Source organism: Engystomops pustulosus, chromosome 2 (genome assembly GCF_040894005.1).
Source record: "Engystomops pustulosus chromosome 2, aEngPut4.maternal, whole genome shotgun sequence".
NCBI lineage: Eukaryota > Metazoa > Chordata > Amphibia > Anura > Leptodactylidae > Engystomops > Engystomops pustulosus.
In genome coordinates, this window is record NC_092412.1 from 240,737,412 (window position 1) to 240,763,598 (window position 26,187).

Below are 26,187 nucleotides of genomic sequence, written 5' to 3' on the forward strand. Positions count from 1 at the left end.
TGAGTTCTTCCATAACTGCCCTGAGCTGTACCCCTTGTACAATCTCTAAAAGTGACAGTAGAGAACTAGATTTCCACTTTTTGGCTATATGCACCTGGTAACCGTTAGAATGTGAAATGTTAACATTTTATCTTCCTTTTTAAGGTCATCCAGACCCAGGGAGAGAAGGACAGCTTAATTGCCCCATGGAGGGGGAGAGAGGAGAATTTTTTTACATATATATAAAGATGGAGGAGGAGATTTATCGTATGATTTTGGCCACACCCTACTGTTTCCTGCCAGATACATTACGATACTTAGGCCTCTTCATGTATCTGGTGGGCAGCACGGCCACCGGGCAAAACTAAACCAGATCCGGCCTGTAGCAACCTAGGTCCTTTGCAGCCCAGAACAACCCTAATTGTGAAGGGCAGTAGTGAACCAACTTGGAATGATGTTGAATTTTAGGCTGTTTCTTTTGCTTTTGGGACTTTGTCCTGACAGATTCTTCTTTAATCAATTTTAATATTTATTATTTATTTTACCTATGGTACCAGTTCCAATACAGTTAAAACCATGACAAGCTTTATGTTAGAATTACACATTTAAGCCCAAGCAAAGAGCAGTCCTTTGGCCATGGTTTCTTCCACTGGGATTTCTTCCTCTACTAAGTGTCAGAAATTTGCTCTTAATTTTTTACAGTTGCAACCCAAAGCCCTAGTGTAAAGTTATAAATGGATGTGTCCTTCCTCACTTGTCCTCTTTGCCGAACATGTTAAGATGTATGTGTATCACAGGTTAAACTACTTATCCTCAAAGCACCATCTTCAGATAAATTCACACAAAATAATACACTCGTCATGTCTTTGTGTGACCTCTCTATGGTGGGGGTAGTTGGAGAGGGGGAGAAGGATAAAGGTGTGAATTGCAGCTTTTCACAGTTTTTCTTAAATCTAAAAAATCAGTTACAATGAGTTAAAGAGGTATTCCAGTAACAAAAAGTTATCCCTTTTTCACCGGATAGAGGATAACTTGCTGGATGGCGGGAGCCTTAGTTGGTAGTATTATAGGAACTCATGTCCATGTACCCTAAATCAATGGAGGAGTGAGTCACTTTTTATGGTACTGAAAAAAGTAGATAAGTACTTTGCTCTGTCATCTCCAACAGCACCATAGAAATAATCAGAGAAGCCGGTGGTACGTGTGATTGGTGAGTCCTGGTGCAGAGACCCCTGCACAAATTGGCAAGTTGTCCTTTATCCCATGGATTGGGAGGAAATTGTTTTACCGGAATACCTCTAGAAGTGTTGACACACTTAATATATAAGGCATCACTAAGCAGTGTACAGTAAGAGACCCTAAAAGATATTATCATGATAATATAAATCCATCATGGTAAGGTGTGATCGTACAGGAGTGTAAGATCTTGGGGTAGAGTCATTAGGACCACCCTTAAAAGGAAATGACTTTTCTAAAATTTAAGCTAAATAAATTAGTGGGCTTTTTTTTAAATCAAATCTGTTTTATTGAACAATTTTTATAGACAAAACCCCTTTCCCACCCCCCCCCCAACCTTCTCTTAAACACAAAACCCACCCCTCAAACTGACCAGAATTACATCTTATGCACAGCAACTATAAGCAATAGTCCATTTGACAATACACCTTTGGTATTAGCACATTAATAACAAACAGCAGTGTCCCGCCATGGTCCCCATATTCTTTCTACCTTAGCACTAGCTTTTCTCTTGCAATAAACAGATTTTTCTAAAGTAATGATTATATTCATGTTATTAATATACATTTGCGCTGTTGGTGCGGTGGGTTTTAACCAATGCATGGCAAACAGTTTCCTGGCCTGATGTAGCATTCTACAAATCCCGAGGGTCATGCACTCATCCATATCCCCTGGCTCCACTAGACCTAATATGCACGTTGTGGGAACAGCCGGTAGGACTACTCCAAATACTATTGAGACCAGAGCTAGCACCTCTTTCCAGAAATGTCCTAATTTGCGGCATTCCCACAACATATATCTTAAATTGTCTTCTGCCTCCCCACACTTAGTGGTTAGTCTGGCTTTCTGTTGTATGATCCATCAGTACCAATGGATATCAACCTACTTGCCTTAATTGTTGTAGTCATCAGATTTGAAAATACCTGCACCCAATTAACACTCTATATAAATGGATTTGGGCTTTTATTTACTGTAATGAGGGTCAATTACTTTTGGTATATACAATATATACAAAAGTCATGAAAATCAAGATGGCAAGGAGAACATTGAAGGTCATCTAAAGGTTATTTTTTGTACAAATCTTGTCATGTAGAACAGCTTTGCCTAATATCTTGAGTCAGTCCTGCGGTTACAATAAAATCTAGGTTCTGACTGCTGCTGGTAAGGGGCTGCTGCTCCCTGCTCACTCTGGTCATGTGATACTCTCTCTGTGTAGCTTGTAGGAGAGCTCTTTTCAAAGCTATGTGGATACAAGTTCACTGATAATAATATTGATGTACAAGATATCCCCTGTTCCTTATTAGCCCCTCCATCCCAGTCTACAAAACTTTATCTATGCACATCAAGCTTGTATCAAAGACTCCTCTATAGTCCTTCTCCCCCACCTTTTTCTGTCTGTTTTGTACACATCAAGGAAGCTGTTAACCCTTTGTGCTCACACAACTCAAACTGCAAATATAATGTAACTATTTCACTGCTGGTTTCTACTACTTATTATATGTTGCATTCTCCTCTATTTGATGAAAGCTGCCAAGCTAGTTAGGATATACATCCTATATGTACACACTATGCAGTGTTCAGTGTATTTACATATAGGATTTTCACAGAACATTACAGGTAAATTATGGAATGAGAGCACAATGCATCATAGAGACTGTGAGCATCCTAACATTGATTCGGCTTTGGAAGAGATACAGAAAGAGGTTAGTCTTTGCCCTTTTCACTGCTGATGAGGAAGATTTCTGACACGTTGCTTTAGAACAGAAAAGGGTGAGCTTTTAAAGGCTGAATCACATATGACCTATTGTAAAAAATCATTATAAAATACAATTCACACTGTAAGTTTGTAGTTTGTATGGTATGAGTTTACCATAAATCAAGTACTTGACTAAGAAGTAAACCATGAGGGCTTTAACCTAAGATATGTGTCTTTTATTTGTGACATCTTGATATTTATTTTGTTATATATGTCACAATACATTGTGATTTATTTGTTTATATGTGACATTATTTGATTTTGTGTCATTATATAAGGTGGAAGTGTGTAGTATAAAACTGTGGCAGGTTCGTAGCATGTGGGTGTTCTCATTAACACTTCTTAACATATATTCTAACACTTTCTACAGTTTCCAGGACACATATTATTCAGAAATTAAAGCAGAATGTTCAACAATTAAGACATAACATTTAATAAATGGGGGTGGCATCCATATTCCAGCGTATATAAGTTAAATCGATTCCATCTTATCAAAGCATCAATTGGATGATGCAAATTGACCCCTAAAATACCAATCTAGTTCAAATAGCACTATACAATTGGAGAAATGCACTTCAGATTGTAACTTGATCCAGGCTTAGGTCCAGGTACGTACATCAGATCCTGGTCACAGGTACCAGACTTTTCTGCAGGACTCACTGAATGCCTTTAGCTCCTGCCCTGACATTGGCAATACCTAAACTTTCCCTATACCAGTGCTATAATGACCCCTTAAGCTAATGAAACATTGATATCTAAGTCCCTATGTAGTTCCTGCACTATGTGTGTGTACTTGTCAGGGCAACTTCTGAGACTGCATCTATGGGAGTAACCTATATTATTAGGTATAGCCCACAAAAAAGAGGGAAGATGTCCTTTTCTCGATGGGGTAAACCTGAAGCAAGCAGTGACTTGTGTATAGACAAATTAAACACAGTGGGGCACATGTACTAAGGGTCCGAGTCACGTTTTTCCGTGGGGTTCCCCGAATCCTTCCGATTTGCGCCGAATTGCCCCGGGATTTTGGCGCACGTGATCGGATCGTGGCGCGTCAGTGCCGGCTTTCACGCGACAGAAATTGGGGGGCATGGCACGGAAAACCTCACGGATTCGGAAAAAACGCAGAGTTTAAAAAAAAAATTGTGTCACAAAAAAAGCACTCACATACACCGAGACGAAGGAGGTGAATTCCGGCGGACTTCAGCACAGCAGCGACACCTAGTGGACATCGGGCACACGACCTTAGTGAATCCCGGCAGAACCTGAATCAACGTCGGACAATGTTTCACGGGATCGCGAATGGACCGGGTAAGTAAATCTGCCCCAATGTCTATTGACCTAGCACAGACATATATCAATAACTTTGTTCATATACACTCATTACAATTATTAATTAATTTGCATTCACAGGGGTTGTCCACGTTTAGCAAATCAATTTATATGGTTTGTGTAATGAGAATTTATACAGAAAGTATATTGGAAAATTGTATCAATTCCTCATGGTTTTCTAGATCTCTGCTTGCTGTAATTCTATAGGAAGTTTCTACATATACTCCCAGAGGATAGAAGTTTGTGCATGACACATTAAAACCCACAGCTCTGATTACTCTCTGTGATATATATCGAGCCGTGCACTTGTGTGACATCACATGCCCATGGACAGATTTCTATCCACTGAAACAATGAAGTTTCCTATAGGACAGCAGCAAACAGAGATCTAGTATATGGTGAGATACGGATACAGAAAGTATATTGGAAATTTGTATAACTTTTCAATACACAAACAAAATTAATAATTTGCTAATAGTGGAAAACCCTTTTAATACTTGGTAAATCTATATATAAAGCTTTGTCTCAGTAAATTCAGAAATATATTTTTTAATCTATGCATGTCTCATTAGAGGTACAGGGTGTTCAGGTTTTCTTTGATGTAAAATAAAAGTAAAATACAATGCCAGTTCTTTTTTTAAGTATCAGGGAGCCAGGCGCCTGTTGTGAGATCACACTGCCCTCGTACTTCTCTTTTTTTCTCCCTTTATTTCTTCTTCTCTAATAAGACCAATTGTGTCTCATGCACTTCTGTGTGAACAATGCAGGGCTTCTGCCTTCTGAAGTTCTATTACTCCTTCTCATTGAAAGGCATTGGAAAGTTCAAAGACTGGAAATGTAACATTCCTGTCATATAACATAGTCAACTCCTTCCCTTTTATAATCTTTTTACATCTGCTTCTGGGATGAAAGTTTAATGGTAGGGATGGAAATGTCACAAGTGTATTTAAAAAAAAAAAGAAAAAAATTCAATTATTATGTATAATTACAATGAAAAAAATAACAATATTAATATATTGTAAAAGAAAAACATAGTTTCAGAGGTTCAGCTCACCTCCGTAGTAGAGTCTTGAATGCGTGAAAGCACAGACACATGGGCTGGGGCACCAGTAACCGAAGCAGGGGGAAAAAAACAGAGGAATATGTCCAACCCCCAACAGATAATAGCAAAGATATTTAGGTTAAAAAATCCACTTTATTTGAAGAATAAGTTAAAAACATCAAAAGACGTCCTTGGTGCAAAGAAACTGACGCGTCGTAGCCTAATGTGTATTACCTGGAACAGAGTATTTAAGCATTGGCTAGGCAGGCATGTGACATGACAAAACAAGCTTCCGGTTACACAAATACAGAGAAAATACATTAGGATTAATTACAATCGGAAAAACTTTTAAAATATTTAGTATAATATTCTGAACAATCTTTCAAAATGGCGGCTAATTGATGTTAGTGACATTCACTCGCTCACTCATGTCTGTAACTTACATTCACTTACATGAACTCTGCACTACATCCATCCATTTACTTCCACACAAATACACAGCACTTCTTCATAGGCAGTTACAACTTCTTCTCCGGCTTATCTGACCCCATCCACTGGAAGCAGGAAAGGTTTTAAGGACCTTGGAATGATGCAGGAAGAATGTGATCAGTCACTTAATTCTGACATCACTTTAGGAACTGCTGTAATACTAATTTTGGGAGAAGGACGGAGATGCACAGGCACTTCTGTCTCAGAGATTGGGTGAAATGCTTTTTCAGTGCTTCACCCGATCTCCAGGATAACAGGCATAAGGGTCTGGCATTGCTTGATCCTCCTTTCTTTGGGGCTATAAGATGCAGACAACTTTTATAAGAGGATTACCACAGTCACGGTGCCTGGATCTATGAGTAAGTGTCCCTGGTTTATCATGATGGATTTTCATTGTAGATGGCCCCAACATTCATGTCCTAAAGATAAAACATTAACACAGAAAATTTTCAAAATCGTTTAAAGACAGATTTCCTTAAAATACTTGCCTTGCACTCAATAATTTATGTATAAACTTATTTCAAAGAATATTTAAAGTTTTTTTTATATTAAAAAATTACTTATTCAGTTTTTAAAAGGCTTGTTCACTCAGCAGATTTTGAGAAATATTTTTGAAGGACAAACTCTATATCAAAATCCATTAATCATTAATCATCATTAATTTTAATGGAAGGACTTAGTTCACTACAAGGTGAAATTCCCATTGATGTATGAGGGGTATTTTTGTTTGAATCTTGGCAAAGAATGAGTTGAAAATAGAGATTAGTGAATGATCCAATATTCATTTCGATGAATTTTTCGAAATATTTAGTTTGGGTCTGAATCTATGAGGTCCAAGCCAATGTTACTCGAATTGTCCTGCAAATTTCATATTTAACCCCCCCTTTCCCTCTAAAATACATATTTTTGTAATATCCATAATTTTTTTAAATGTTTTTTTTTTAATTTTCTCTTGCCGCTTTACCCTTGGCTCTGGGATGATGACAGAAGTAACTAGCCACTATTTTAAAAGATTTTTCCATAGAAAATGAGAAAAAAATTCAACTCAGTGCCCTAAGAATTGCAAATTTGTACTGAAACTACAAATCAATGAATCAATTTGCTCATGTCTAATCAAAAACACGAAAGATTTGTTCTGGTATCCAATTCTTATGTGTGAATTTACCCTACTACTCCATAGTGATCATTTTACAAAGTCATATCCTAATCATCACAGACAGTTACAGAATTGATAGACGTGATGGTCAGTGCTCCTCCCACTTCCTGCATATTGACCTCTGCACAGGTCACAGAGCATGCCCACAACACTCAAGCAGCTCAGGCAAGATGTCTGACTCCATAATTATAACATGACAAAATATTCTTCTATCTTTAGAATATAAAAACAGATTAAAGAAAAACTTAAACAAAAAAAGGTAAATTTTAAATCAGCATCTGGTTGTAATTAGTATAAAAAAATAGGTGGTGCCTTCCCTTTAATGTGTTTAAATGACATTCCTCTTTTCTTGTTGTAAAAATACCCCATGAATCCTTGTCACTCAATAACCAGGAGATAATTGTGGATATCTTCTCCCTGAAAAACAAAGGCCCGATGCCATATGTATAATATAAGCGTGCACTGTAATTACAGAGCTGTGATATCCGCTGGATCATTGCCCTGTATCCCATTACATTACTTCAATTATAAAATTGTTATATGACGCAGACTGGAATATGCACTGATCATTTAATAACTTCTAATTAATTTGGCAGAAATCTTGAAAGATCATTTTGCTTTTAATTATGTTCGTGTTTAAGTACCTGTAAAATGATGGATGTATATATCACTTTTTACTGCAGGTAGGACTATAGCCCAGGGAAAATTGTACAGAATTTGTGGATATTAATTGTACATGTATATGAAAATAGATAATAGATGGATAGATGATAGATAGATAGATAGAAAGAAAGATATTAGATAGATAGATAGATTGATAGATAGATAGATGAAAGATAGATAGGAGATAAATAGATAGTTGTGGGATAGATAGATAGATAGATAGATAGATAGATACCGTAGATAGATAAATGGTAAATAGATAGATACTTAACACCAAAATGTTGCATCCAACTCTTATGTGGACTTAGATAGTAATGGTTTGGGCAAGGAACTATGGGGCTTACCACCCTCTCTTAATTGGGTTCATTCTGTGCTACTCTGGATTTTCTCTGTTTAGATCCATAGGTATATAAATAGATAGAATTATTGGTAGGAGATAGATTGATCTATCTATCTATCTATCCATCAATCATCTGTTGGGGTGGTGTCCACGAACTCCTACTGTATATATATATATATATATATATATATATATATATATATATCTGCTCAGTTCTTATTAAAGTTTGCCGATTATTGCAACCCTCGCCTTCCCCCTTGAAACTTGTTAACCGTAGTTATTGCTATTGTTATTCTGTGTACCTGACCTCTTCTACATTTACTTGACTATCTCTATCCTTTCTAATATGTACTTTGCCACCATCTAGCTTTTGACCCTGTATTGTCTGCCTTCACTTGTCTGTCTTGTCCCTCTCTGTTTGTCATCTTCTCTGTGCACCAATTCAGTGTAGGGAATGTAGACCATGACCACTAATTGTTAGGCCACAGGATTGTTAGGTATGTGACAGGCACTGTGGGTGACTTTAGGGCATGTGCCTCGTTCTGAGTTGTGACAACAGATACATAGATAGATTCTTAAGAAAGGTGGTGATACCAAAACGTCATATACTTGGCATTCAAGAAAATGTATGCAATCTTCTTTGTACATATCATGCTTTTATAAATGCATTTCAAAAATTGATGTTTCGGTCCTCAGACCTTCTTTAGAAACGATTGCCGTGAATGCAGACAATTAATATAGATAGATGTGGTGTGGCGCCATACCTCTAATGAGTGCCAGGCATTTCTTCTCTAATTCGATTTGGGGTGGTTTCCTTGCCTGTGCATCAGCCTTAACCCTTTCCTCAGAAGGAGTGACGTGTGTTTAACAATAATTACCAAAACATTGTATGTTTACATGGAATACGGTTCACCTTTTTCACCATAGAACTGGAGTCCTGCCTTTTCCATGGAACTAGATAGATATTCGATAGCTAGATAATAGATAGATATGATAAAGATCATAGATAGATAGAAGATAAAAGATAGGTAGATAGGTAGACTATAGATAGGAGATAGATACAAAATATGCTGAATATAGGCAAATAAACTCATATTTTTCCCTCTTTCACAACCTCTTGGAGTCTTCATACTGTTTTCTATTTGAATATCTATCACCGTGAGACTTGTGGTGCCTGCACTTCCCTTTAGCACTGAGAGCGGATATGCTCTATACTTAGATATATAAATAGATTAAAGCTAGATGTTAGATGGCATCCTAACAAAACCCCTGACAGGCTGCAGTCACAAAAGAAACTGCAGGTAACACTTTGACATATTGGATGTCACCGGTGACACACAGTTAGAAGACAGGAGTGTCCTCAAAAGCATATCATCCGAAAATATATCATCTGTGCATAGATATGTAGAGGCCTATGGCACCTTTGTCCAATCACAGACATGCCTAGTTGCTAGGGGTGTAAAGCTGACAGCTGCTTTGCAGCCCATCAACTAACATGTCTGGGTTTGGCAGAGCTGCCAAATGAAGGACACTAAACCTAAAATTCGGGTCCTCTCATCTCTATTCATGATGTTAACAATCTAGCAACACTGAACACCATGATAAAATGCTGATCCAACTGTCTAATCCTTACTTTGTTGGCTTCTTGCCTCAAAAACCCTTGGCTCTTAGCACACCAGAATCACCTAGGACCCTATCGGAGGACCATAATCATAAATTGTTGAGATCTATGAATTATGGCAGGGCTGTCTTTGAAGAATAGTTTTTATAAAGTCCTAAGCAGCAATTTCAAAGACAAGAGAAAAACAGAGTGACACTATGGGGCATATTTACTTGGGGTCCGTAGATCGCATTTCCATCGTGTTCTCCAATGTTTTCGGGGATCGCGCCACTGGGACAGGTATTTAGCAGGCAATTGTGTAGCACCCGATCTGATTTTGGTGCAATCGCTCCGGCCTTCATGCGACACAAATCGGGGGCGGGCCCTCGGACAATCCGACGGATTCGGCTAAATCCCAATCTTATTGAATCGCGGCACAGTGCATTGTCATTGGACTTTCGGGAACTCCTCTGGACCAGGTAAGTAAATGTGCCCCAGTGTCTATTATTTATCATTTGCTGTTCATAGGGTAAAGCTAAGACAGACGTTGGAGAGACATTTGGCCTACTGACCAAGTGTAAAGTAAGTTATCTTGGAAGGCCATGTCTGGTTCACATTTACCCTGGGTAGGTTGGGTAAATCAGCCACATTCACATCTTTATTACAAATTCTATTTTCTTATGTCATCATGAGAGCTGTCACATGATGAACACCAAAGATGCCCATTGGACTCAACTATTAACAAGGTCAGACTTGGGGGATTGTTGGCTTCAATATTTTCCAGAAAAAAATATCTGTCTGTACATATCTAGGATGTATGATGCCATCTGCATTGGATGAGCCTATTTTTCTTTCCTTTTTTTTTTCTTGGAAACTAAGAAACAATGTAAGTTAAGGGGAAACTTCACTCTTTGTAGTCTACAATACAAGATGTGACAGTCACCTTTTACAGTCACATTTTACGTAATTGCTACATTTTCGAAGATTCAAAGCCCGTTACATCCAAAAAGTAACATTTATCTTTACACGCATAAAAAAATGAAGTTCCTTAATTTTTTCCTCAGTTGGTTTTATTATGTAGGGCGAATTTCATATTCGGCCGCACTTAGAGGCAGTAATTTATTTATTTCCGGCAGTGGTTAATGTTTTCAGGAGAGAACAGACTGTTGTGAACGGCGATTGTGAAAGTGGAGCAATGGCTGATATTCAGCAGTAATGGCTCTATATCATTCACATGCTAATGTCTATCCTCACACAGCCTAGCATTAAGCTGCCTTTCTCCATCGCTCTGATAGAAGGCTTGTCAGATTTAATGGCAGCTAAAATATAGATTCCACAACACTCTTTCATCAAAGTGGATTGACATTACGCGGCAATTAATTTTGTCTTTTAATTTTTCGTTGAGGCTTTTTTTTCCCTTCTTTAACTTAACTGTAAGATATGAATTTTACAAGAAAGAACACTTGACAGCCAAATATTAGTTAAAAAAAAACTGATTGTTAAAAAAAATTAAATTGATCTCTCTCAACTTTTTGAAAATAAGTTTTGTCTGTTCCTTCCCTTTTCCTTGGGGAGTTTACTATGTTATTATATAGGGGTTGTAGTAGTGTCGACCCTGAATGGCTGTACCAGTTTCCCAAATCAAAGCCATACTGGTGCATTTATGTGAATTTATGGAACTGTTTAACTTTCTGTAAGTCAGGGTCTGTGGTAGTGGACCCACTGAACCGCTGCAAGCGATGGCGTAAGCTCGACACCTGGGTGCTGAGTCTTAGTGGCACCTGGTTTTCACCAGAGCCTGCCGCAAAGCGGGTTAGACTCGCAGTGGTGGGATACAACCAGGTTGCTCCACAGGCATGACTTGTTCGTGGTAGTGGCCAAGGCGAGATGACAAAATGTTGGGCAGAATCAGGGTCATAGTCAGGCGAGAGGTCAGGACAGGAGGCACAGGATCGAAGTCGGGGATGTAGCAGAAGGCCAAGACAGGTGGCAGAGAATCGAGGTCAGGAAACAAAACAGTAGTTACAACGGGTAATCACAAGAGTCACAATAACAAGCTTTCTCCAGGCAACAAGGCACAAAGCTCAAACAGGGGTCACAGGAAGAGGCATGCAATATATCAGGGCAGCAATTGGCCGGACCATAGGATCCGTCTCTGGAGCATGGACAGGTAAGAGTGGCTGCCATGCTGGGGTGCTGCTACATGGGGACACACAGGTGCGCCTGTGAGACAAGACGTGGGTCGCAGAAGCACCCATGACTGCCATTTTGCAATCCCCAAAAAGTGGGTGGGAAGAGGGATCAATGCAGATCAGGGCATGGATGCTTCAGTCTATCTTTTTTACTAATTTACTACTTGCATCGGAGATCTACTTTAGCCCCTCCCCGAAGGCATTCAACAATTTTAGCACTTCTTTCATTCGTAAGAGGTATTATCAGACCCAACCAGGTTCCTTCATTCAGCATACATGCACACATGAGAACTCCAGAACACAATATAAAGAGCCTGACATACCTTGTGGCATGTTGTGGCATGTATATTTGTTTGTATGCAGAACATTGTTGAATGGACCTGAAAAGTTTGGGCTTGTACCGAACTTTGAAAGTATAGCTCACTTCCCCTTCCCTGCTGTACCGCACACTATTGATGTTGACATCAATTGCAGGTGTTAAATTTTTGAATGCCGCCAGCATTTAAATCCATGGCCAAACCCGAATTTCCATGGATCCATTCATCACTAATGTCAAATAAAGGAACTTGAAGATAAAGTTGGGTTTTGCTGCTTATCTTTTCCATATATGTGGCTTAATACATTTCATCCATGGCGTTGTCTGAATTGGGGAAGATTATTGAAATAATAATCATTTTATAAATCCATGAATATTCGAATAACATTTGATCCTATACAGTATCGGAATAAGGAAAGATAGAGTGTAAATCTAAAAAAAAAATGGGGCACATTTACTTACCCGGTCCATTTACTTACTAAGGTCCATCCGTCGGAGTTCACCTTCTTCGTCCCGGTGCATGTAAGTGCTGATCTTGCAACACAAATTCTTTTTTAAATTCCGTGGTTTCTCTGAATCCGTCGGGTTGTCCAATGGCCACGCCCCCTGATTTCTGTTGCGTGATGCGGCACAATCTGATCGTATGCGCCAAAATCACGAGGGGAATTTTGCGCAAATAGGAAATCGCCGAAAGTGCGGCGTTCGGACCCTTAGTAAATGTGGATCATGTGATCTCATGCTGACCTGTGAATTACATGACTTGCTGTTGATTTACCATATCACACACCAGGAAGATTTGTGGTCAATTCAGTTACATGGACTGAACCCTAAAAATTCTCCACAGGGCAAGCACAAACTTTCATCACAGCTACTGATGATGATTATATAGTCTCCTGTCCTACAGTTATAATGCAGTTATAAGATTAAACTGGAGCCTCATTGAGAGTATCTTCAAGATTTTAGAAGGATAAAGAGAGAAGGATGATCACAACATAATTTATTAGTCGCTGTCCTCCCAGGAGGTACAGATGATGATTCCCCTAGCTGCCTATGTGATGCTGCACTGAGGCATCATTGGATTATACAGTATAGAGAAAGATATTGCCAAGATACTGTCTGATCAGATCAAAGGGGGGTGAATTAATTGCCTCTCACTGCTGGTATGATTCTTTATTATAACCACTTTATTAAAATACTAAACGAAAAAAGCAATAACCACAACCTTTTCCTTTTTCAATGCAAAATGTTGTAAACTCAACATTAACATTCTATGTAATCTCTCCAGGAAATGCAGAAAATACACAGTGTCCCATAGATTTATTGTACATGCAAACGCATTAGATCAGGAAAAACTTGGCATCAAATCAAATTGTCAGCATAGAAGAAGAATCCATGTGTCTTGCAGCCAGGGGTGAAGGCAGGTTGTAGAGAACTGGGAAGAGTGGGAAGTTGGCATGGACAACAGATTTTATTTTACATTGTGGAGAATCATTATCTAGTCCTCTTTCTGTGCTTAGACATTTTTTTTGTACTTTTTACTCATCTTTGTTATCTCATTATTTTCTCTACCATGCAGATTGGACAATTCTGCCCCCTTAAAATGGCAACCCGCAGCTAAGGAAAGAGGCAGCCATGATTCCTAACAGATTTAATTACAATTAATAAGAACATTTTATTTTTGCAATAGGCTTAGCTCTGTAAATAGCCAGGTTTGATGAAGAAATACATAACGTGATGACTTATTTGTGAAGAAGGTCTTATCCTGGATAGATGGTCTGCAGTGTTTTTTCATGTAAGTTTTCACATTTAAAGGGAATGTCCACTTTCAGGAAACAATTAATATTGTTTGTGAATTAAAACATTTTCTATTTTCCCTTATACTTTCTGTTTCAATTCCTCACAGTTTTCTAGATCTTTGCTTGCAATTATTCTATTGTAAGTTTTATTGCTTGCTTCCTGTGGATAAACACCGGTCCCTGGTCATGTGATGTCATAGAGGAGCTCAATGTAGCACACAGATCTGTGAACTCCATGTGATATAATGAGCAGTGCACCTGTGTGACATTACATGATCTGGGATATAAAAAGCCATGCATCTGTATGACATCACATGACCAGGTATATAACGCGCCATGCACCTGTGTGACATCACATGACCAAGGTCTGGTTTTTATTAACAGGAAGTAAACAATTAAGCTTCCTGTTAAATGACACAAGTAGAGATTGAGAAAACATTAAGGAATTAATACAGAAAGTATAGTGGAAAATGCTATAACTTTTTATTACACAAATAATATCAATTGTTGGCTGAAAGTTGACAAACTGAGGGCTGGTACCCGCAATGGGCATACCAAGGCAAGTGCCGGGACCAGGGGCTCACATAAGGCTGTACAGAGGGTGATGGGGGCTGTATCTAATGAAGGGGGCTGTTTATAAAATAACCATTTGTTTTTTTTTAAACTAGGGAATACTTTAGGGAACAGGAATAGCTTCAGAATTTTTAATGCTGCCACGGAAGTTCACTGAGGCTCGGTCGCGCAGGGGCCTACTAAAACCTGGAGCTGACAATTACTTTAAATATTTTTTCAAATAGGATAAGAATAACTGGTATAATTTTACATGAAACTCCTTTCTTTCCACTCCACTCCTGTTTTTCAAAAACTACTTCTAAAAAAAGTGTTTTCATAGTCACCATTAAGTAGTCATCCCTAGACACAGCAGAGGAACGTCTGCACAACATTCTATTGTCAACATTTCGGAGACTTGATCACATTGAATACAATTGCAAACACTTATCGCTGCCTTAATATCTCACGGCTCCCTCCATAATTGGTTACTAATACTTAGCGCCCTCTTAGTCACTCACACCTGGTAAGTCTCTTATCACATGTTTAATTTATTAAAGGCAATTTAATTACCATTTTACATCCATTTTGATGAAATCCATTAAGAAAACCCCTTCTAATGGAACATGGCAGATCATTGATCAATAAAGGTCCAACACCATTTTTTATTACCAACTTGTCTCCTATTTAATGAGGAATATATTAAAATCTTCTATCAGCCATGGCTTAGTGCAGGACAAGTGTCCAGGGCAGTAGTTCCCTTGTGGTGCCTCTCTATAATAGGACATAAGCCCTATCACCTCGTCTAAATCAGTGATAGAGAAGGCAAGAAAATGTGTTTTTCACTCATGTTAGTAGAGATAGGTTCCAAGTAAAGGACCTCATCTGTAAAGGACACATATTGTAACCCAATGTAACGCAATATACTGGAAGGAATTATGTTCACAGGGCAAACAAATTCTTTTAGTTCCCTAATAAGTAAAATCACTGTATGTCTGTCCTTCAATGGCAAATAGAAGGTCACTCTTTCCACCTATAAAGGTGTCCTGTGATATTCTACATTAAGACGTTAGTGGTAAATGCATTAAGTTCGGTTAAATGTTTGTTGTTAACATCATGGATAAAACTCATTTATCCAGCACAACCCACTCATGTTCGGGTCAATTTATAGACCAAGTTTTACCTTAAACTTCTTTTAATGTTCCTTCTTGCGCAATTTCGCATCATGGCCATGAAACGTATCAATCTACCATCAAGATGAGAAGCCAATATTTCCAGCAGAACATTAGACAATGACAATGGCTTCTGCTTTTGATACATAGTGTATCTTGGTGACGTCTTATTATTCCTGAAAAGTCATTCATATGAACATGACCATCAGCATGGTCTAAAGGAAAACATGATTTATTGGTAACAGCCAACAGAGAAAGAGTACAGGGTGATGTCACATCCTGTTCATTACCCCTCACCTATCTGCCGGGCTGATAGTGATAAACCCATAAGGGGATATGCCTATACAAACTGAGTTACAGTAAAAGGGTATGTTGAGTTGGTGATTGAGTTTTACCATCTACTAGGACCTTGCATATGCCTTTATATGCCATAGAAGTTGTAAGTTCTTGTTCAATTTCATGACCCCTTCCCGGCTTTACTTCAATGGGTGGTTGTAACATTTAAATCCTTGCAGATCCTTCTAAAATATTGGGCCTACAAGTCAAAATCTACTTCCAAACACTAGAAAGCAACAATTTTGTAACAGATTTCTGGTGAAAAAGTGGCATTAAAGTTCAAACCCTTTTACTGCTGATCCCACTCCTTTATGGGAACTGTATATACTCGAGTATAAGCACAGAATTTGTGCTGAAAAACCCTAACTATAAAAAAATTTAATGTTTCCAATATACTAGGGGCTGGAAGGCTATATACTACAGGGGGCTGGCAGGCTATATACTACAGGGGCTGGCAGACTATATATAACAGGGACTGGCAGGCTATATATAACAGGGACTGGCAGGCTGTATACTATAGGGGCTGGCAGGCTTTATACTATAGGGCAGTGATGGCAAACCTTTTAGTGACCGGGTGCCCAAACTACAACCATGAACCACTTATTTATCGCAAAGTGTCAACACAGAAATTTAATTTGTGATTTAAACTCCCTGCTGTCACAGCTTCCATTCATATCAGCACCCTGAGGACAACAATAAACCAGAAAATAGCAGAAATTTGGATGATCATTGTAGCTTCCCTCCAGGGTCCCATAAACGGAAAGAATTGTCAGGGAAGGAGCTACAATGATGATCCAGATCTGTCCGCCCCTTCCCACCTCTCCAGTAGTCCTAGATAGCACTGTCACTTTAAAATAGCTATGTGCATAGCAAGTCCTGGGCTGTCTGGGACTGCAGGAGTCCTCTGTGGTTATGGCCTGGGTGCCCACAGAAAGGGCTCCGAGTGCCACCTCTGGCACCAGTGCCATAGGTTCGCCACCACTGCTATAGGGGCTGACAGGCTATATACTACAGGGTCTAGCTGGCTATACACTAGATGGGGCTGGCAGGCTATATACTAAAGGTTCTGGAAGGCTATATACTGGGAGGCTGTGACCAATGCATTTCCCATCCTCGACTTATACTCGAGTCAATAGGTTTTCCCAGTCTCGGCTTATACTCGGGTTGGTTTATACTCAAGTATATAGGGTAGTTAGTGGCGTTGTGGATTTTATTGGGCATCCGTTCACTGAACCAGAATAGGTTATGAAACCCCATTGACCGTGACTTTGATGCCACTTTTCCACCGGAAAATCTGCAACAAAATTCTCTACCTGAATAAAAATTAAACAACTTATTTTTGGAATCTCATAACTGTATTATATGCCGAGATGAATGACACTAACACTCCTGAGGGCACTAACGAACAAAGAGAGATAAAAATGAGAATGCTAATACCAAATTAAATTAGATAAAATTCTATTTCTGTTCTTTATCATTTGTCTTTAAGGAATAGTTGACATAGTTTGAAAAATGTTGATGTTTAACTCCTAATTATAGAAGCCGCTACGGTAAGGACGGCGCTCATTTATACACCACGGATGGTAATTTACCTGATTCTTAAAGTAGGTCAAGACTGTGTTTATTTATTCCTTTAAATTATTCCAGCCTTAAGCAAAACTTCCTATTTATAACATTATGGCAAAATTCATTAGGTACATAAAAGCAACCATCTAAAATTAACATTGCGCTTTGTATTAGGGATGGTAAGTAATGCTGCGGTGAAATACGAAGAGTCATTAAGCCGAGGTAATAAAGGCAAGGAAGAAGCTAGCATGCTAAATTATTAACCACTTACAAGTCACTTAATTTTGGGGAAAAACATGCCTAAAAGTCACGTTTGCATCCAATTATAGATTCCTGTAGGGTTGCACTCACAACCTATTTTATGCCATCATTTCAGATGCATTGCTTATGCAGGGCATTAGAAGAGGGGTATCCCTTAGGGCTTTTTCGCATTGGAATTGTATTTCACGTCCGTGGTTTTTTGCGGAAGCCTTACTGAGCCATTGTTTTCTATGGCTATCTTCACATTGGCTCTTTTTTTCATGGATCCGTTTTGAAACCTGTACTATTTTTTTTCACAGATGTGGATCACTTAAGGCAATAGAAGTCTAAAAAAACAGATGACATGTCCGTTCCTTTTCACTGGTGAGGCTGGGAAACCAGGTGTTTTCTAACCAATGTTAAACCTTCAGGTTTCTTATGAAGATGCAAAGTCAAAATGGAAGCAAAACAGAGGCAACTGATGCGCAACAGGCACTCAACACACACGCCAATGTGAATTTGCCCTTAGACTAAGGAGTTGGTCCTAATCCCTGGGCAATGCATTTTTTAAAGTTTTTTGAACTCTCCTCTTTTTAAAGCCATTTATAGCCTTGTTAGTGCTTGTGGGTTGAGTTTCATACAGGCAGTTTGTTCTTAAGTTGAATTGATATGTAAGTTGGAACTGGTATATTTTCTAAAAGTAGCTCCGAACAAAACTTTTTTTTGTCCCAGTGATAATTGGATTTTCAAAATTTTGTGCTGTCATGGAATCAAGGATTATCAATAAAGCTCCATTACAGACATTACAGTCTGGGAATAAAGAAAAGCCTCCAGAGAGCTTCTCCAGAGATCACAGGGGGCAGATAGGTCTGTTTGTTACCAGGGGTCATCTGTAAGTCAGGTGTCTTTTAGTTTGGGACCACCTGTAATGCCAATATCTTGAGGTACACATAATGACATAATGCTAAATTTAAACTTTTATTAACTCTTTAAAGGGGGGAAATTAAAAAAAAAATGCAATTCCGGCTCTTCTTTGGTGTTCACCATGTGGAAAGAAAATCATGATAATTTTATTCACTTTACTTTTTACAATTTTATACCTTGATTTAGTATGCTGAAATCAAAACAACATGAGATTTGGCACCAAAATACATTTTATAGATTGGAAGGAAAATGTAGCTTTCTATTTGAAGTCAACATCTGGCTATGGCTTTGTTTGCTCTTATGAAAAGAAAAGAAAAAATGTTAATGGATGCAATTTAATTTTGTGTCCTTTTACTTTTGTGGTACAGCAAAAAGCAATAGCTACAATCTTACTGCAGCTGAGCTCTGTTCAAGTGAGTTTTGCCTCTGGCTCTGTGCCCTGCGTTAGTTCCGGCAGGCTATCCGAGAGGGGTACTAGGTACCACCCCCAATATGATCTTCATAATTTATCCTCAGGATTGGTTATCAATGTATCAAATCTCAAACTCATTATTATCCCAGCAACAAGTAGTAGCATAACTGAGAGTTAGTCACAGTAACTAACCCACTATGATTTATAGTTTTACTATTCTATTAATCCAATCCACATGCTGGTTAAAAAACAGCCTGCAGTGTAAAATTATATAAGCTGCGGGAGTCCCGGGAGGAGTAAGATGAAGGTCAACATTCTTCCTGTCCACTCCTTATTCTGATGTGGCATTGCCCATCATCTCAATCCTTCTGCTCTTCTCTACGATTTAGCTTAAGAGAAGAAAGTAGACCAAAAGGAGAAATGCCAAGCTGGGCATCACTCAATGACACATGGGAACAAAATTTAGGGCTACCGGATACAAAGACATAGCTTGAAGCACCCCAAAAGCATTGGTAAGCATTGAGTTGCTTCCAAAGGATAGACTTATACTGCTTACCAAACAGGCGCTCCAAACAACAACTGGACTTCATTATGAAGTCTTCTGATGCACGTGTTCAATTCTGCTTAGACTGCATCTGCAAGGGCTCACAGGAAAATTAGAAGTAGATCCCATCACCACAAGTAAAATGTCTTTTTTTGTACGCATCAAAAATTGAACAATTTGATGTTACCATCCATAGTCGCCCATACGTTTCGGACAACTGAACACATTAAGTGTCCTAAGAGGGCACATGTATTATAAGTCTGTCTTTGCCTGTCTATTTTTTGGGACTTTTCTTGGCTTTTCTGCTGGTCAGATGTATCGTAGTGATTTTTCCCTATTGATACAGTACATTTGTCATTTGGTCTTTAATGAATTTGAGAATTTTTAAAACATAATTCACAAAACGTCTCCAAAAGTCGCAATCAGTTCCAAGCTAATATATTTGCTGCAAAATTTGCTACTTTTTTGCGACTTTTTAAAAAAAAGTTTCAACTTTCACTTCTAGATTAAGGTGATAACTCAGGGAACACTGCAGAAAACTAGACAATGGAGAACTTTGAAAGGCGGTTAAGGCTCAAAAAAAGTTGAAAATGAGCACAAGCTTCATGAAAAGTCTCAAAAAATAAATAAAAATAAGATAAAGAAAAATGCAATCCAAAAGATTGACACATTGATTCACTGCCGTGGAGAAAGAGGTTGAATTACTCTTAAACCCTCCACCATTGGAAACAGAAAGTTCATGCGGTCACGAGGACACAGTGGGGCACATTTACTTACCAGTCCCTGGCGCGTTCCCCGATGTGCATTGTCCGAGGAAAATTAACTCTTCCACGATTCACTAAGATCGTGTGCCCGATATCCTGCATGTGTTGCTTCTCCACTCAGGTCCGACAGAGTTCACCTTCTTCTTCCTGGTTTATCTAAGTGCATTGAATGCCAAACAATTTGAATGTTAAATCCTGTGCCGAGTCCGAATCTGTCGGATCGTCCGACGGCCCGTCCCTGATTTCTATCACATGAAAGGCGGTGCAGCTGCGCCAAAATCCGATTGCGGGTGAAACAATCCCCTTCTAAATACCTGTCACAGCGGCTTAAATCACGAAAAGTCAGACGGAAATGCGATCCGCGGACCCTTAGTGTGTCTAAGAGTGATAAATGCCATGAGACTTGATCTTATCAAGACCAAAAACTTACTGTGATTAATGCTGTACGCTTTTCACATTATTAGATGACCTAAGGGGAGTAACTGTCTGGCTTCATGGTTTTAGTGCTAAGCCTGTTTTGCCCTTAGAGTTCACTGTTCAATAGTCAAGACTTGGGAAAAACTGCTGATTTGTATAGAGAGAAGTAAATTTAGTACTAAGTAAGGAATGAAATCAGCACTTGCCAAAGCTACAAGGTTAAGCAAGTGCCTTGAAAATCAATTTGGAAAATGCATCATCATTTTGAGAGCACTTTCTCAGACACAATTATCTTTGGGAGTACTTTTTGTTGATCGACTTTTGACACCTGTTATTGATTATTTTGGGAGTTACTTTTCATCTTCATAAAGGGCTTACCAAAAAAAAAAAAACCTAGTGGCTGCACAGCATGTTTCCTCACCTCATCACCTTGTATTCACTTTCACATATCCAGAGTTTACAGAACTTCACTTACAGCAAGGTGACCGTTGTTGGATCGAGAGGATATGACTGACACTATAATAGCGTTCAAGCTCAGTTCACATTTGCATTATTGTATCCATCAGGAGAATCCAGTGTTTTTCCTTCAAAGTTTTTGCACATTGTTCTGGTATGAAGAAGAAATAGAGTGTGTGAAGCGAGGCTGGAGTGTAGTGCGTCGTGTTGTGATTTATGAAATGCACTGATTTATGAAATAGACTGATTTCATTTTCAGATAATATTAATATATCTCCCCCTATGTTTGTATTTCTTCCCAAATTGGAATCTATGGATGTGTGGGAGAAATAAATTAGTTTTCACAATGAGTTGTATGCAGCATTAAAAATCATACCGATCAAATCTGAACCATCTGGTTCCAATATTCCTTACGGTTCTGGTTGCATACTTCCTGCTGTTTTTGTGCCATAGCCTGGTTCTAATGTTTCTCACGGTTCTGGTTACATGCTTCCTGCTGCTGTACTCTGGCTTGGTTCCAATCTTCCTTACGGTTCTGGTTACATGCTTCCTGCTGCTGTACTCTGGCTTGGTTCCAATCTTCCTTACGGTTCTGGTTACATGCTTCCTGCTGCTGTACTCTGTCTTGGTTGCAATGTTTATTTACGGTTCTGGTTTTATAGTTCCTGCTGCTGTTGTGCCATAGCCTGGTTCCAATGTTCCTAACAATTCTGGTGACATGCTTCCTGCTGCTGGCTCCAATCTCCCTTACTGTTCTGGTTGTATGCTGTCCCCTGGCTCAGTTCCCGTGTTCCTTATGGTTCTGGTTGCATACTTCATGCTGATGTTGTGCCATAGCCTTGTTCAAATGTTCCTAAAGGTTCTGGTGACATGCTTCCTGCTGCTTTTGTGCCATAGACAGGTTTCAGTATTCTTTATGGTTCTTGTTAGATACTCCTTGCTACTGTTGTGCCATAGACGGGTTTCAATGTTCTTTATGGTTTTGGTTGTATGCTTCCTGCTGCTGTACCGTGGCTTGGTTCCAATGCTCCTTACGTTTCTGGTTGCATGTTTCCTGCTGCTGTTGTGCCAATAGCTTGGTTCCAATGTCCCTTATGGTGCTGGTTGTATGGTTACTGCAGCTGTTTTGCCATAGCCAGTGTTTCTTACTGTTCTGGTTGCATGCTACATGCTGCTTATGCACTCTGACTTCGTTCCAATGTTACTTACAGTTCCCATGCATGCTTCCTGCTGTTGGTCGGCATCTCCTGGGTCCTAATGCCTGCAGCCCTGTCAAGGACCAGTGTGCTTAAAAGAAACCTGTGAGCAGATACTGACCTTATAAGCCACCACCAGTAAGCTGTGTAGCTTAATAACTTCCAGATCATATTTCTTTCATGGTCCACTCTGGTGGCATTATCCACAAAATTTACTGTGAAATGTAGATTGGATGTATAAATTAAAGGAGGCGGAGATTTCAGCACTGAGAAGCACTGTCAAGATCTCCCAGCCCCAGAACGTCTCTTTTGGTGTATTGGATGTCCTTTTGTACAAGCACATTAGTAACTGGCTATCCTGAAGCCTAGTGATTGATATCAGCCAATAACAGTTGGCATTGTTGGTATTCTGAGGTGGAGATAGCTTGACTTCAGTGCTAAACTTTCCACCTCCATGACTTTATACAACCATTTTACGTCTCTCTTCAAAGTGTCCCCTGCCAATTAGTACACACCACTAATTACAAATTTGTCCTTTGGAAGTTGCCTGACTGTTGTGGTTGTTTCAAAAGTAAGCAATGACTTCTACATCTGGATTTCTGTGTTGTGACCCACACATTCTAAGGCTGCATTTGCATGGCCATTGGGGGACGGTATATAGGGCAGTTATACATCACACATGCGGCACCATACCATTCCAAAGCCAGGGAAAACATAGGACATGTCTGATCTTTTCCCAAAATAGGGCAATGTGTGCCATATTTCTTTATGGAGAGAGGCGGGGGTGGGTGGTGCTCGCCTCCTCCTTCTCTCCGCGGCACCGATGTGTGCACGCCGTGGTACGGTACGATAGGCAAACGTCTGTCAGAATTTAGCCTAAGACTGAGATTATGGACCCTGTTCTCCTGACTTTGAGCCGCATCTACATGACTTCTGGCTTGTACCTTGATCTGTCTGTCGCCTGCCTAACCTATGGCTTGTATTTTGTCTTCTTGATTCTTTTTTTTGAATGTGGTCTTTCTCTGGATACTGATGCTTTGCTTTGGGCCACACTACAGAAAATCTTTTCCATATATCTAAATGGTTGTCTCAATCTAAAAAGCCTTTTATAAGGCTACACTCCAATGGTAATGGCCTATATTAAGGATATTCCATCATTTTACGGCGGTTGACTACAAGATTAACTCATCTATAGATTAGAGGAGAATGATTTGTGGATTGGTAGGTGCCTGACCACTCCTGTCCCTCCAGTATAAATGGAGTAACCATAGTGCAGTCATCATTCATCTACTTTACAGTGGATGATTATCTCCAGCGGCCGAGAGAACTCTACTCTTTTTAGATTTGATGTACAAGGAACTCTCATACAGGTTCAGTAACGTGTTATAGGTGGACATGATCAGGATGGATTGCTTGGTTGGAATTGAATTTTGTAAAAGTTTTTTTACTATTGCAATTTTGTGATGTTTTCTGAATTTCTTAGTTACTGTACAAATGTTTTACAAATTTAGATTTTTATATAAAATGAGGAGCTTTTTTATTTTTGATTTTTTTGGAGGGCAGGGAGTGCATGTACTGGGTCATGGGTGCATGAAAGCCCAAATAAACCGCAATGTGTGAAACTGGAGTGACAATAGTTTTTTTTTTCTAGCAATGATTTTGTTAATATACTAAAAATTGTGATTCCAATCGTGCTTTGGTATGGCAGATCCTTCTTGCATTTTCACTGACTCTGAGGGAAAACTTAGGAAGGGAAATCTGAGATGAAGGAGCCAGATTTTACAGTTGCTCTGAATGAGAAGCAATAGGGTGTTGACTCTCAATAGAAGGAGGATATCAGGTTTTATGTATTGTTATCTGGGGTCAAAACCAGCACAAATGTAAAGATGTACAATTTTGGGTTTCTTTCTAGTTCTGATATTGGGTTACATAACCATATGAGACCTTTTTTCTTCAAAATTTAAGAGAATTCACTTGGGAGACTTGTCTTTCATCCAAAAACAGCGCCACACCGGACCATGGGTAGTGCGGGGTATTGCAGCTCAGCTCTATTCATCTCTATGTAGCTGAGTTGCAATACAGGCACAGATCATGGTCAGGTGTGGCACCGTTTTTGGATGAAAGAAGCCATGTTTTTCAACCTCCTGACAACTCTACTTAAAGATATTGATGATTAGCATGAAGATTTTAGAAAAAATATTTGTAAAGTATGATGTAAGGCGTCTATTCAAGAAATATCAGACTTTAGACGCGTGCTATACATTACTGATGCAAATAAGCAATTAGGATAAATTTATTTATTTATTTATTTTTTTAATTAGAAGGATTATGTAGCACTCCAAGCTAACGAGTATGCAAATGAGGATTATATTTAAAGTGCACTCACTTCTCTCAGATGCCATTTACACAGCGGTTGTTATAGATAATACTATTCCGCACATTGAGTACGGTATTCAGACCATGACATGGGCCAGCAGTGTGACAGAATCCTGTCCGCTTTCCCATTAATGGAGATCATTGGTGCAGGGCAGAAAATTTTCTGCTCGACACATGAAATAATATTAGAGCATTTTATTTCTGCCTCACAATAAAAAGTGTCTACGAGAGAAGTCTTTAACCTGAGGCCATCCAGATGTCACACTATAACTCTCAGTAATCCAAGACTGTCCCCTGTCAGTCCATCCTGGGAGTTGTAGTCAGTGACAATTGCCCCCAGTCGTCAACTAGAGGCAGCGATGCTTAAAAATGTATCAAGTATCATGTCAACATTTATGTGGAAGCTCGAAAAAAAAATTGCTGAATCTATGAAAAATTTAGGGAAAGTAATTATTTGGGAATTTACTTTCCCCAAGCTCCTATTTTTTTACCGTTTTGTCAAACTGTTTTAGAAACATTTATGTTTTACCAATTATTTGCTGTAAATTTTTTACATTTTGGCAGTTATTTGAGCAAAAAAAATTCACAATTTTTATTATGATAGATAATAAATAATGTGAAGTATGTATATTCTCTGTGTAGCAATATATTAGATGTTTATATGTGGGAGTTTATTTGATTTATTTAATTATTTTCCACTATTGTTCATTTTATACACTTTCTAATAGTGATGCACAGACTCGAATCGAAAAAGTGTTCCTACCCGACTGTGTTCCTACTCTCACCCCCCCTCCCACCCATAACCACCACCGCCATTAATGGCAGCAATCGATTCTGGCATTAACTCTTCTAATGCTGTAAAGTTGTAGAGTTTCCAGAACATTTAAAATACTATGGCCGCACATGCCCAGCACAAGTAAGCTGATGATGCAGGGAGCCAACATCTATGGGAGGATTGTCGCTCCCCGATGACATCATTGGGAGCGACTATCCTCTCCAAAATTGCATTGCTGCCATCATGTTAGTGCCATGCGTGCTTGCCGCAGCAGTTATAATGCTGCAGCCATCTTTGCCAGCAGTATGTTAACAATTAACACCCATGGTCGGTGGGGTCACTGGTGCAGCGTCTACAGGGATTTAACTTTTTTTTTTTACTTAGAATATTAGAGGGTCTGCTCATCACTACGTATTAACCTTTCACATTCCATAATGATAATTGATATTACTTTTGTAATTAAAATTATAATTTATCAATATACTTTCTGTATTAATTTCTCTAAGTTTTCTAGATCTCTGCTTGTTGTCATTCTATAGGAAGCTTCATTGTTTACTTCCTGTGGA

At 39.0% G+C, this 26,187-nt stretch overlaps 1 protein-coding gene across 3 annotated transcripts in view; it reads left to right on the forward strand.

The window, feature by feature from the left end:
• NCAM2 (neural cell adhesion molecule 2) overlaps positions 1-26,187 on the forward strand; it is a 240,759-nt gene that overhangs the window by 86,885 nt on the left and 127,687 nt on the right. The window lies entirely within an intron of this gene.